Source organism: Lissotriton vulgaris, chromosome 3_1 (genome assembly GCF_964263255.1).
Source record: "Lissotriton vulgaris chromosome 3_1, aLisVul1.2, whole genome shotgun sequence".
Lineage (NCBI taxonomy): Eukaryota > Metazoa > Chordata > Amphibia > Caudata > Salamandridae > Lissotriton > Lissotriton vulgaris.
In genome coordinates, this window is record NC_141689.1 from 648,590,111 (window position 1) to 648,602,555 (window position 12,445).

Sequence of the window (12,445 nt, forward strand, 5' to 3'; positions counted from 1 at the left end):
TTTCAACTATGAAACTGACGTAGTATGTCTTTCATGTCCATACTTAAAACTCACAGGTGGTGTCAATTTTGTTAACACTGGCACTTTAAAAGGGCTGTCCGTTCAAAGAAAGGTTGTCATGTGAAAGTCATTGCCGAAACGTCTTTGACTTTTTCTGCGATAAATTTCAGCACCTAACTGGTCCGTGTCCGTGTGCTTCTTGCTGGCGAGATTCCAGAGCGCATCAGGGAAGCGGAACAAATTATATATATATATATATATATATATATATATATATATATATATATATATATATATATATATATATATATATATACATATATATATATATATATATATATATATAAATATATATATATATATATAGTATACATGACCTATAGTTTTTTTTCCAGCAAAATTGATCTTTATCTTTCTACAGACAACTATACTTGGAATATATGTTTGAGGCACTGCAAAAATGAAAGTTTGTTCACATAATGTTGATCAACCTGCATGTATCACCATGCAATTAATTCCCCAGACCACCTGTCTAATATTACTTGGTTGGAATCATTATGTGTGTACAATGATTCACTATCAATTCTGCCACAATCTGACAATTCACAAATTAAGCAATGTTATCAAGGGTGGGTGGGGGTAAGCCAGGTAGTTTGAATTGGGTGGAGGTAGAGGGCTTAAGGTAAAACAGTTGTTGTTGTAAATTAAGCCCTCAATATTTAGGCTCAAAGTCAGAAAATTGTTTGTTAATACATTTATCATGGAACTGATTACATGGAAAGGTACGAAAAGCATAACTGTAGTTTTCTATCGTTTTTGTCCCATTCACTTGTTTTGCAGTATGTCTGGGTAAGAGGGTCACAAATGATCATAAAGAAAGGTCGATAACAGATTTTTGACATAATTTAAATCATTTTTTGGAAGTATGATACTTATTTTGGAAGTGTGATGATTTCTAGGGTAATTTTACCCTGTGAAAGTGCTGATCTTCTGCTTGGATTTGATGAGCCATGTTTAAAAGAAAATATTTGTATTTCATGGAAATAGGGAAGATGCTCCAGACTTAAAAATGAGAGCACAAGTTCTTTAAATTCACAAATATCTAGCTTAGTCAAAGGGAAATTTTGAGCAAAATATGCACTTTTAACGGCTGCAGAGTATATCATTTGATTCCTCAGTGTTCTATTGTAGTTTTACCACAGTGTTCTAATGAACAACTAGAGTGCCAACATTCTATATACAGGACAGAGAGGCACTCATTAACACCATGTTGCTGGTAGAATTGAAATCAATTCCTATGGAAAAAACTTCTGTAAATACACAAAATGTGGAGTTGTATTTTGACGCACCAATTATGGTTAGTGTTCTAGAAAGCTAAAATGAGGAAATATGTTTATACATTTTCTAATCCTTCCTCATCCAGGTAAAAAAAAGTCTGACATCATGACAGGTTAAGTAAGAATGTCCTTCCAACATCAGCTGGTCTACTGTAGCTTCGTCACAGTTCTAATGAAGAACTAGAATGCCAACATTCTATGTTTAATACCAAAGTGAAGCACTTCTGAGCATCATTTTGCTTGAATAGGAGTCTTTCAAATAAAAGTTTTCCTACGGAGCAGACTGAAATAAATGACGATTAAGGTGGTAATGAAGATTTGAAACAACTGGTTTAAAGAAAATGGCTAAAGTAGTTAATGAGGGGTTATATATATAGTTTAAGCATCCCTTTACAACTTTTGTTTATTTGGGCTACCTATTCTCTCTATTTCTTAAAACCATAATTGAAAAAAGCGGCATTTTGTAGACATCAATTCTTTTTTTTGTTTTCCATTTAGATGTATGGCAGAAGATTTTTAGAGGTGAAGGAATGTATTATTGCTTACCTTTTATAGCTAAAATTAATAAATGCATGCTTCAATGGGTAGTGAGAACCCATGAATGAGTTACTGTTTGGACATTTAACATTTTTTAAAATGTTTCTCACTTCCTCCTGTCAGTAGTTTCATCTCTGTGTACAAATGTGCACTGATTTCAAAATATTTTCTAATGCGAGTTAAATGTAAGGATATGATAAATATAAACAGTGTTGCTCTATAGATCCTAAAAACAATTGCATTTAAGGTTAATTAACTACAGAATTTTAAAATGAGATAAATAGTTTTAAAAAAAGACACAGAACAAGGAGGCTGCAATTTTAAAATTCAGTAAAAACAATCACAGATGACACCATTTCGCAGACACTGAACAATTTTAATTTCTTATTCAAACAAACAGAAAAAAATGTTTGGGGGACTCAATTATTTCAGGAACTTGTAACACCAGGGATAAGAAGTATTCCATTTGCATGTTCAGCTTTTTGCACAGTGAATGATTATAGAGCTGCCTTCTCCAGAAGCATGTCTCCCAGTGCAGGCACAGTCTGTGAAGAACTTGAAAATTCGAGTTATTTATTTGAAATCTGTGATGTTCACAGTCAGCTGTTAGGGAATAGGGCATAGTGATATGTGGTTTCATACTGTAATGTGACTTGGCACATGCACTAGCTATGAATCTCCTGGTTTGATATCAAACAGCTTGGAGCCAATCACAATAAAGCCTTACTGGAAGTTTTCAGGTATCTGACTTACAATATAGATTGCAATCCTCACGAGCAACCTGGATTCCTTTAAAGTTTGAGCAACCAGTGAAATGTGCAATTCACTCACTATTGCCCCTTGAACGAAGCAAGAATGTATTAACAGCAAAATGACAACTAAAGATTTCTTGTACTGTGTAAACATTTCCGATCTTTAAATTCGGAGGCATTCAATTACTCTGTCATACATTCATCCTATGGAACTTTCATAAGACGCAAAACCATAAATGGTCTACATAGACACGGAGAGTATTAACATTCACTTACTCGATTATTGTCGACCAACAGCCATGAGTTGCTTATATTTTAACAACACTCACGTACAATTAAAAGTCAGTTATTATGAGTTTGGTTTTGTATCGAACACTCTCACATTTCAAATGTTCTTGCCAAGAAAGGAACCCGGGGAAAATGTGCTAAACACTTGGTGCTAGAGGGATGAAGCTCATCAAGAGAAGATAAAAGAAAAAAAAGATAAAAAAGAGGACGTATAATTGTAAAATAGATCCAACTCATTTTGTTGCAGAGTGACTGAAGATATTCAAATGTAGTGAGATGCTTCACGCCATGTATCAGATTAATTCTCTTGTGCCTGAGGAAAGTGAAGTGCATGTGAACGTGTTTAAAAGGAGGCTAAAATTGTATGTTTTTCTTGCCATCTTATGCAGGAGAACTAGATATCTAAAAAGTTTGATTAACCATATCCCACGGTGATACAGTCTTTGGCTGTCTCCCATTCATGAATTTGCTCTCTTTCCAGCATCTTCAGATCACATTGCCTAATAGCTCCTTCCCATGTGTTTCTCTTCAGGCCAGGACAAATGTTTATTTGGGAGGACTTTCCACGTTTCATTTCCTGCAACTTTGGGCAAACTTCATAATAGGTGAAACCTTGTCATTATAGCGTTTCACCTATTGTTAAGTTTGGCTATTAGAATATTTTCATCTAGAGATATTTTTATTTAGTTTGAAGATATTCCCTGGTCCTGTGCTCAGCTTTTGTTGAAAAGTTTAATATTTGTATTTAGTAACCTATTCACTGTTCGGTTTGACTTTGACTGTAAATGAAGCAAGGCTTTTTCTTTAAAGATTGCTAGGTGTGACACTACAGACTTGTCAGGAGCTGTATGGCATTCACTTGGGGCATTGCAATAGTTGCCATGCAAAAGCTCCCAATTTAAATGTATTCTAATTTTTCTGAGTTGCTGATTGAAAAGGGATTGTCTGTGTTAACTGCCATCTCGGTGACCTTTCATTTAAGGATAAACTTCTGCCTTTTCGCATCATATGTAACTCCACCCAAAGGCGTGCCGTTTCATTATTGTGGGCATCTACTAATGTCAACATCATCTCGTTGAGTCTCAAGCTGAGTTGAAAAGCCCGCTTCTGTTTTACATTTGCCTCATAGGTCTGGGTATGAGCCCTCTAGGTTTCTTTCCCTGAGGTTTAAGTGCTATTTCGACCGACTAAAGGAAATACATGCATCTGCAGGGAAGCTAGTTAGTATTATTCTTGGCTTCTTGCTTAGCTTTTGTTTTTAAAACGGTTGATGGACTCTGATGATACTAGTTGGTGATTGCTTTGTGAAAGGCTCAGAACATTCTGTCCCAGCAAAATATCTACGGCCTTAGACAGAGCTTGTATAATAGGAGTTTTAAATTGCTTTGAGATTATTTCCATGTATTTTGCCTGATCAATTTCACCTTCTCTTTTAAGCCTCCTTCATCTTCTAGGACGTCTTTCTTGGATAAATCTGATGTGGTTACTGAGTGGTAAGTTACTAACTACTACTTCTTGGGTTTGAAATGTTTTAAAGTACCTGGGGTCCCCCCTCGCAGTCAGAGCCTATGACGCTACGTGTGCTGGATTCAGATCTAGTTTCTAATTTGGATGGGATTACTCATTTCATCTCTGCCCCCTTTAGCAACGAATGTACGATTTCTTTCTGAACTCGCCAAACTGAATCTCTATGACCAATCTGCTGAGAGGGGCCTACATCTAAATAGTTGTTTGATTTTTGAGCAAATTTCCTTATGGTTCTTCTCCCTTACCCCCTACATGCACAACTGCACTCATACCTTTGTTACTTTGTTCGGTTTTTCTGTCTCCTTTGATGGGGAAAGAAAATAACTGAATTCAATCTGTATTGAAGAAATAGATGGTGTTTTGCTGAGGTTCCATGCCTATGCACCTAGAATGAACAACTGTGAGCCTGAACAGGCTAGTTAGGACTAAAATGCAATCAGCGGCTATAAGTCATGTGGCAGCCACAGATTCAAGTTGGAGAAAGCTGCAGGGAGATATTTGGCCAACCGGGCCTCGTGCTAGTATGACTCCCTCTGGCTTACAACCCAGGCAATTGAAAGCATTTACCTCTCTCTCATGGCCTCCATAAAGCAGCCTGGAATCAAGATCACTTTGCTGCTTGGGTTAAATCTTCTTTCTGCCCATTTTCCTCATTTTAATAGATCACAGCATGCAGGTAAACCACACAGGTGTTACAGCCATCATCACTTCCCTCATCACTGGTAATGTACATGCATGTCATACAGCAGCAGGTGCTCACTCCAAGCCATACTTATGTGTTTGTTTTCATTGATAAGGTGAATATCATACAAACAGTGGGCTTTTCATAATAATTTGATAGCCGTACCAAACTGATGTTCAATCTATATTTGCGTCATTCGGCTTTCTGTTAAAAATGTTTTAAATGGTGCCTTTATTTGAGATTTTGTTTTATTGTACTACTTTATTCATTTGTTAATTGTTGAGCAAAGTTTCAACCAACACTGTAAATATCAGGGTCGGACTAGGACAAAAAATAGGCCCAAAAATAAAAGTAGCTCAAATTATCAAAGCATAAGGAAGGGGTAGTGTCAGGGCGATCAGCAGTACAACCCGCCCCCCAGCAGTAAAATTAGCCCAAAACTGCTAAACAAAAGTGGCCCACACACTGATCCTGCAGACCTGGCCCTCGGGCACTGCCTGATTGCCCTACAGACTAGTCAACCCTGCTACCCATTATAACAAACATCTCAACACTTTCCATTTCTCAGTGATTTATAATTTAAAAAAAATTTCACTCTAGTGCAACGCTCACTTTTGAGTTGAAAGTCTTATGTTATGCTATGGTATGGTTTAGTGCAGTATGGTATGTTGTGTGTGGTTGTATAGTGCACAACTCGCCCAGAAGGGTGTCACGGCCCTGAAGCAGGAGGTAGATTATGACTCAGGTCTTTAGTTTCTTGTGGGATTCGAGAAATGAAGAGAAGGCTCTGATATGCAGGGGTTGTTCATTCCAGGCTTTAGGAGTGAGGAAGGCAAAGCGTAGATGCCTTGTAGATTTGTAGATGTTTACACGGTTTTTGAGGTACATGGGGCCAATGTTGCATAAGTCTTTGTATGTGTGTGTGAGGACTTAATAGGAGTGTTCGACTGTGGATTGGGAGCCAGTGGAGCTTTTGTGGTGCAGGGTGATGTGAGTACAGGGTGGGAGGTTGAGGGTGACCCTGGCTGCATTGTTTTTTATGTTCTAGAGTATTCGGGCCAGTTGAGATTTGATTCCAGCATAGAGTACGTTGTCATAGTCCAGCTTGCGTGATGAGGGCTTCAGTGATAGTTCTGTGAGTGTTGGTTGGGAGCCATTTGAAAATTTTCTTGAGCATCTTGGGTGTGTGGAATCAGAAGACAGAGACATAATTCACTTAGTCTGTCTTGATGAGTTGGTTGTCGATTATTATTCAAAGGTTTTATGTGTGGTTTGCTAGGAAGAGTGTGGGTCTGAGTTTAGCAGGCCACCAGGTGATGTCCCTATTTGGTCATGCAGGTGGAGAAATTGGACTGGGTATTTGGCGTCTTGTCAGAGAGGGAGAGAATGAGCTGGGTGGTGTCAGCATTGTATATGATTTTAATCCTGTCGGCATAGATGATGCTAGTGAGTGGGGCCATGTAGGTCTTAAACACATCATTCATACTTATTGAATTACCTTCCACTTATCATAAAAGTGGAAGGTGCAAAAATATATTTATCCCCCAATATTATTCAACACAGACTTCCTTTTACTGTGTTAAACTTTGTTTCATGCACATCTGTAATATTGACTTCATTAACTGCTCCTTGTGTACGTTTAACCAGGCATAGCCATAAAAAATGTGGTGGCACAATATTTCTTTGCTGATTAAACTGGCTAAGGTGACTCAATCTTGGTTAGACCGTCAGCTAGCCAAACATGACCAAATAATTCCTGACACTTAGGATAGCGTCCTTACAGTTAATGTAACTTATACTCAAAATACAAATAAACAATAACCTGCAAGCAAACCATGTAAGGACACACAACCACACACACCTAGCTCCCCTGAATGTAGTCCTCCATTTGGCAACTCATCTGGTCTTCAATACAAAATTATTTGAGCACTTCATGTGACGTTCATGATTGCATGCATATTGTATAATGGGTTTCATATAAACACAGATCAGTACAGATTACAAAAGCTTCAGCTTCCAGGTAGAAGTAGAACACTAAGAAGCTCTGTTTAGGCTGGATACTTGCAAATTCAGATAATCCAGCATCCTCAAGCTGTCATGCCCTGTTTTTCTAGGATATATCTTAACCCCTTCGGGGCTGATGACGAGCTGGGCTCGTCATGGTGTAGCCTCCTCAAACACTGATGACGAGCCCAGCTCGTCATGAGCCCCACCCTCGGGGGAAGCGCCAGCGCTCCTCCCGAGTCTGCCCGATTTTTTTCTTTTCTGCGGGGATGGCAGGGGAAGACCTTCCCCTGCCTCCCCCCGCCCTCCCCGCCCGCGTCATCAATGACGTCAGCGCGCGAGGCGCGCTGACGTCACCGGGGGTTCCTTTTGTTTACCGACGCGCAGGGCAGCCATTTGCTTCCTGCGCGTCTTCGTGAAAAGAGGTATGTTTTGTGGCTGGGGCGGGGGGGATCGTTTTGAAACTTGCATCGAGGGAAAGGAAAGGCTTTTCCTTTCCCTCGATGCAACTTTAGAGCATTCCTGCTGCACGATCGTGCGATCGTGCAGCTGGAATGCTAGGGATTTAACTTTTTTTTTTATTATTTGCCAATTTCGTGGGTGGGGAAGGAACAGTGTGCTGCCAAAGGGGAGCTAAGTTTGTTTTTACGTTTCTTCCCAGTATGTGGGATATAAACACAAAGGCAGCAGTGCTTCAGCCCACACCAGAAGCACGAGGAACTATACAAATGCTACATTACAAACATGTGAGCCACTAACCAGAAATAGGTGCACTAAATGTAAATTGCACCAATCCACAAACAGGCACGTGTATGTGGATCTGAAACCCCCATGGCGGGAAGGCCAGTCACAGGCAAAAGATAGAGGAAGGGGCGTAGTACTGAGAATGAGCAGGGGGCCTGGAGAAAGGAAGGAAATCTCCTGGAAAGTGGGAGGGAGAAAGGGGCAATGCCCTGGAGAGGAAGACGAGACGCAGCGGAGGTGCTTTTCTTCCATCAAACTCTGAAATGCCTGGAAACCATAACTCTGGCTGGACAGGAGCCCTTGACCACCCCGAACAGCACACTGGCCCCTGGGTCTGTGAGCTCTGTCTACCCCAGAGAGTAAGATTGTGCCAAGCAGCATTTACACCAGCGAAGCAATGGAACCTGTGAGTTTCAGAATCTGCCTCGTTGGTCCAAACTTCACTCCTCAGCTCCACAATGGGACCCTGGTGCCCCTCAAGTGCAAACTTCACCTGAGTGCCACAAACTTTACCTCTGAGTCCCAGCTTCCCCCAAAGTGAACATTCTACCCCTGAGTTGCATCCTTCAGCCCAGTGCCAAACACCCTACCCTTGAGCTTCAGTTATTCCAGAGGTGCACTACCTCACCCCTTTACAATATTGTAGCTGACTGGCTGCTCATCACCAGCAGCCTCCCCATCCGGTGCACCCAGAAAGGGCAGGGGGCGGTCTCTGCACCTCCACACCTATAGCAGTAGGAGGAGTTTGTCACCGTTCAGTTCTCCTACGCTGTGGAGGCGGCTTCTGCTGGGTCACATTGATCTGGAGCTGAGATCTGGCTGAGCCGGGTTGGTGGAGGGGGAGTACAGCTTGTTCTTGATTCCTCCCTGCTCTTACCACACACAGCTACTGAGGAAGGAAGGACAGGTGGACAGGGGCGGCTCTAGGCTCATGGCGGCCCTGGGCAGGGAGCGTAGGAAGGGGGCCCCCAGAAGAGGGGCTCCGGGCGGGGTGGAGCCACCCGTAGCTCATGAGGGGGGAGGATCAGGGTTTTATGAAGTGGAACAAAGCTGGAGACCGCAAAATCCCTGCCAGGGGCCGCCAAGCAAATATGTATTCATCCTCAGAGGATTATTATATTAAGGATGCAAGTGCCTCTGTCCAGCATCACAGTTAACCACATTAATTCTGCTGCCCCCATCCCCATGAGAATCCCTGAGGACGTCAGCGCGCACAGCACGCGTCAACATCTTCAGGGATTCCCAGGCGTTCGGGAAGCCATTTGCTTCCTGCGCCTGGAGGTGTTAAGTTGTTTTTGAGAGTGTTGGGGGGGGGGGGGGGGCGCAAAGAGGCATCAGGGGAGAGGCAAGTGATTTTCCTCTCTCCTGATGTCTCTTTCCAGGGCATTTCTGCCTCACGGTCGCGCACAGCATTGCGATTGTGCGGTAGAAATGCCCCCACTAGCACCAGGGATTTTATTTTAGATTGTAGGAAGTGACCCCTTTTGCAAGGGTCGCTTCCTGGTGGGTTGGATTTTTAACTTAGATTTTCTGCCCCCCCGGTGGGCAAATCAACCCGTACTTTTGTCCGTTTTGCCCTTTTTGATGGCCCATCTGTGTGGATGTGATTTTGTGGGTAAATTTGTGTGTTGTTTGTTCATTTGTTTGTGAAATGTAGTATTAATTTTATTTCCTCTTTGTTTTTGATCCAGGCTTTTGCTGTTTGTATTGGTGTAGGTTGTGGTTCAGTTACTGCTGGTTTTGCAGCCTGTGTAGTTGCATGTGCTTGGTAAGTAAAGGTTTTTTGTACTACTTTCCCTAGATGAATGTGTTTTTATGAAAAGTCTAGTTATTGCTGTTTGTGTGGCTTTGTGGTTCTTGTTTGTTACCTTTTTTTTGGTATTGCTGCTTGATGTGTACTTTGTCTAATCTATACTTTTGTTTCTTTCTAGTGGGATTTCCTTTATTTTTGCTGTGTTTCAGCAGAGTAGGTGCTGGTGAGTGTTCTTATATTTGGTTAGATTTGAATTGTTTTTAAAGTGTATTGATCTTTGTGTGAAGACTCTACCTTGTTTACTTCTTACTTTGCACAGTGTAGCTTGTTGTTCACTTGTGTGTGTAGTCTTCTTGCTTTGTTAGGATAATGGCTGCTCGCAGGATGACTGCTCAGCACGTTGTTAGTTTGCTTTTTGAGTCTTCCTCTGAGCATGGTCCAGACACTGACTCCGATTCGGAGCATGAGGAAGCTGCTGAAGATTCAGGCAGTGAGTTTTCTCTTCGCATGGTATCTTCTTCATCGGATGATGATTCTTCTAGTGCTGATGAAGTGCCTGTGGTAGAGAGGGACATTGATGTGCCGGTAGAGAGGCAAGAGCCATCTGAGCGGCTGCCTAGGTCCTTAAGGTTTCGCTTACTTTCTCGTCGGGAAGAGGCAAGTGTGGTAAAGGCTGCGCCCAAAAAGCTTCACATTGCTGTTGTTCGCCAAGGGTTATCTGGTGCTGCTAGTCTTCCTGTTGTAGAGCAGCATGAGGCATCTGGTGCTGCTAGTCTTCCTGTTGTAGAGCAGCATGAGGCATCTGGTGCTGCTAGTCTTTCTGTTGTTGTTGAGCAGCAAGTGGCATCTGGGGAGGCGAGTTCCTCTGTTGATGTTGAGATGCAAGAGGCAGCTGGGGATGCTAGTGTTCCCGTTGATGTAGTGCAGCAAGAGGCAGCTGGGCTGCAGGCTAGGGTGGCTTCTTCTTCCGATATTAGTGATGACGTCTGGGTTGCCCCTGGCATGGTGCAGCCTAAATTGCCAGACTTCACTGGTGTTCCAGGGTGTAGAGTGAATACTGACAATTTTCTGCCAATTCAATTTTTTCAATTGTTTTTTGACGATGAGTTTTTGCAAGAGATTGTGGAGCAAACTAATTTGTATGCAGAGCAGTATTTGAGGGACCACAGTGCCAGCCTTAAGCCCCATTCTAGAGCTACCTATTGGACTCCCACATATGTTGAAGAGATGAAGAAGTTTTTGGGATTAATTTTTTTGACGGGCTTGCTAAGGAAGCCATCAATGTCTTCTTATTGGTCCACTAGTCCCTTGATGGCAACATCCATATTTCCAGCAGTTATGACTCGTGATCGGTATATGCTTCTTCTTCGCATGATGCATTTCGTTGATAATGATTTAGCGTTGCCACGTGATCACCCTGATTGTGACCGTCTTTTTTAGATTCGGCCTGTCCTTGATCACTTTGTTGATCGTTTTTCTGAGATCTTTGCTCCTGGAAAACAAATAGCTGTGGATGACTCTTTGGTATTGTTCAAGGGCCGCTTGGTTTTTAGGCAATACATTCCTAGTAAGAGGGCACGCTATGGAATCAAACTGTATATGCTGTGTGACAGTGAGACTGGATACGTTTATAATTTCAGGGTGTACACCGGTAAGGATTCCAGCATTAACACTTCTGCTTGTCCGTCCACTTTTGGAGTGACTGAGAAAATTGTGTGGGAACTAGGCAGACGATTATTTAACAAAGGCCACCATTTATATGTAGATAACTTCTACACTAGTGTGCGTTTGTTCAAGGAATTGGCCAAAGTGGGCACTGTTGCTTGTGGCACGATGCGCAGTAACCGGAAAGGTTTCCCTATTGAACTTGTTTGCAAAAGGCTTGTGCGGGGACAGTCTACTGCATTGCGATGTGGTAAGCTTCTAGCTGTGAAGTTTTGTGACAGGAGAGATGTGTACATGCTGACTACAATCCATGATGAAAGCACTGAAGCTCTGCCTGTTTGGGGTGAGCGTGCTGAAGTGCGTAAACCTGTGTGCATTTTACAGTACAATAAGTACATGGGTGGTGTTGACAGAGTAGATCAGAGGTTGGAACCTTATGCTGCTCTACGAAAGTCTTACATTTGGTACAAGAAGTTGGCTATTCATCTTTTCCACTTGGCATCCTTTAATGCTTTCGTTGTGTTCCAGAAATCTTGTCCTGAGGTAAAGATGCCTTTTGTTAAGTTTCAGGAGAGTATAATAGGCAGCCTTATACTAGTGGAACAGGCAAGTGTCCCAAGATTTGGAGTGGTGGAGGAAGTTGCCAGACTGAAAGATCGCCACTTTCCAGAATACATTCCTCCCACAACTGCAAAAGACAATCCCACTAAAAGATGTAGAGTCTGTTGGCGAAGAGAAGTGCGGAGGGAGTCTCGTTTGTACTGCCCTGACTGTCCTTCAAAACCTGGATTGTGTGTGCCAGCTTGTTTTAAATCGTACCACACACAAAAGAAGTTTTGGGAGTTTCATTGAGCTTGTAAGTGTACTGTCTGGTCTGTATTCTGTAATATTTTTAGTCTGCTTTAAGGTGTGCATTGGTGCACAGCATTTAATTTTTGACTTTGTGTTAGCAGATTTGTAGGTTTCATCATTTGATTTGTGGTATTTCTTAAAAAAAATCTAATTTCGATGGTGGTGTGTGCTGCATTATGCTTGGATTGTCTGTGTGCGTGGACTGGCGTTTGGCTGGTGGTGTGCGTAGTCTGGTGCTTGGCTGGCATAGTGCATGGATTTGAGTTGTGCTGGGGGGGTGAGTGGATTTTTGCTTGGCTGGCGG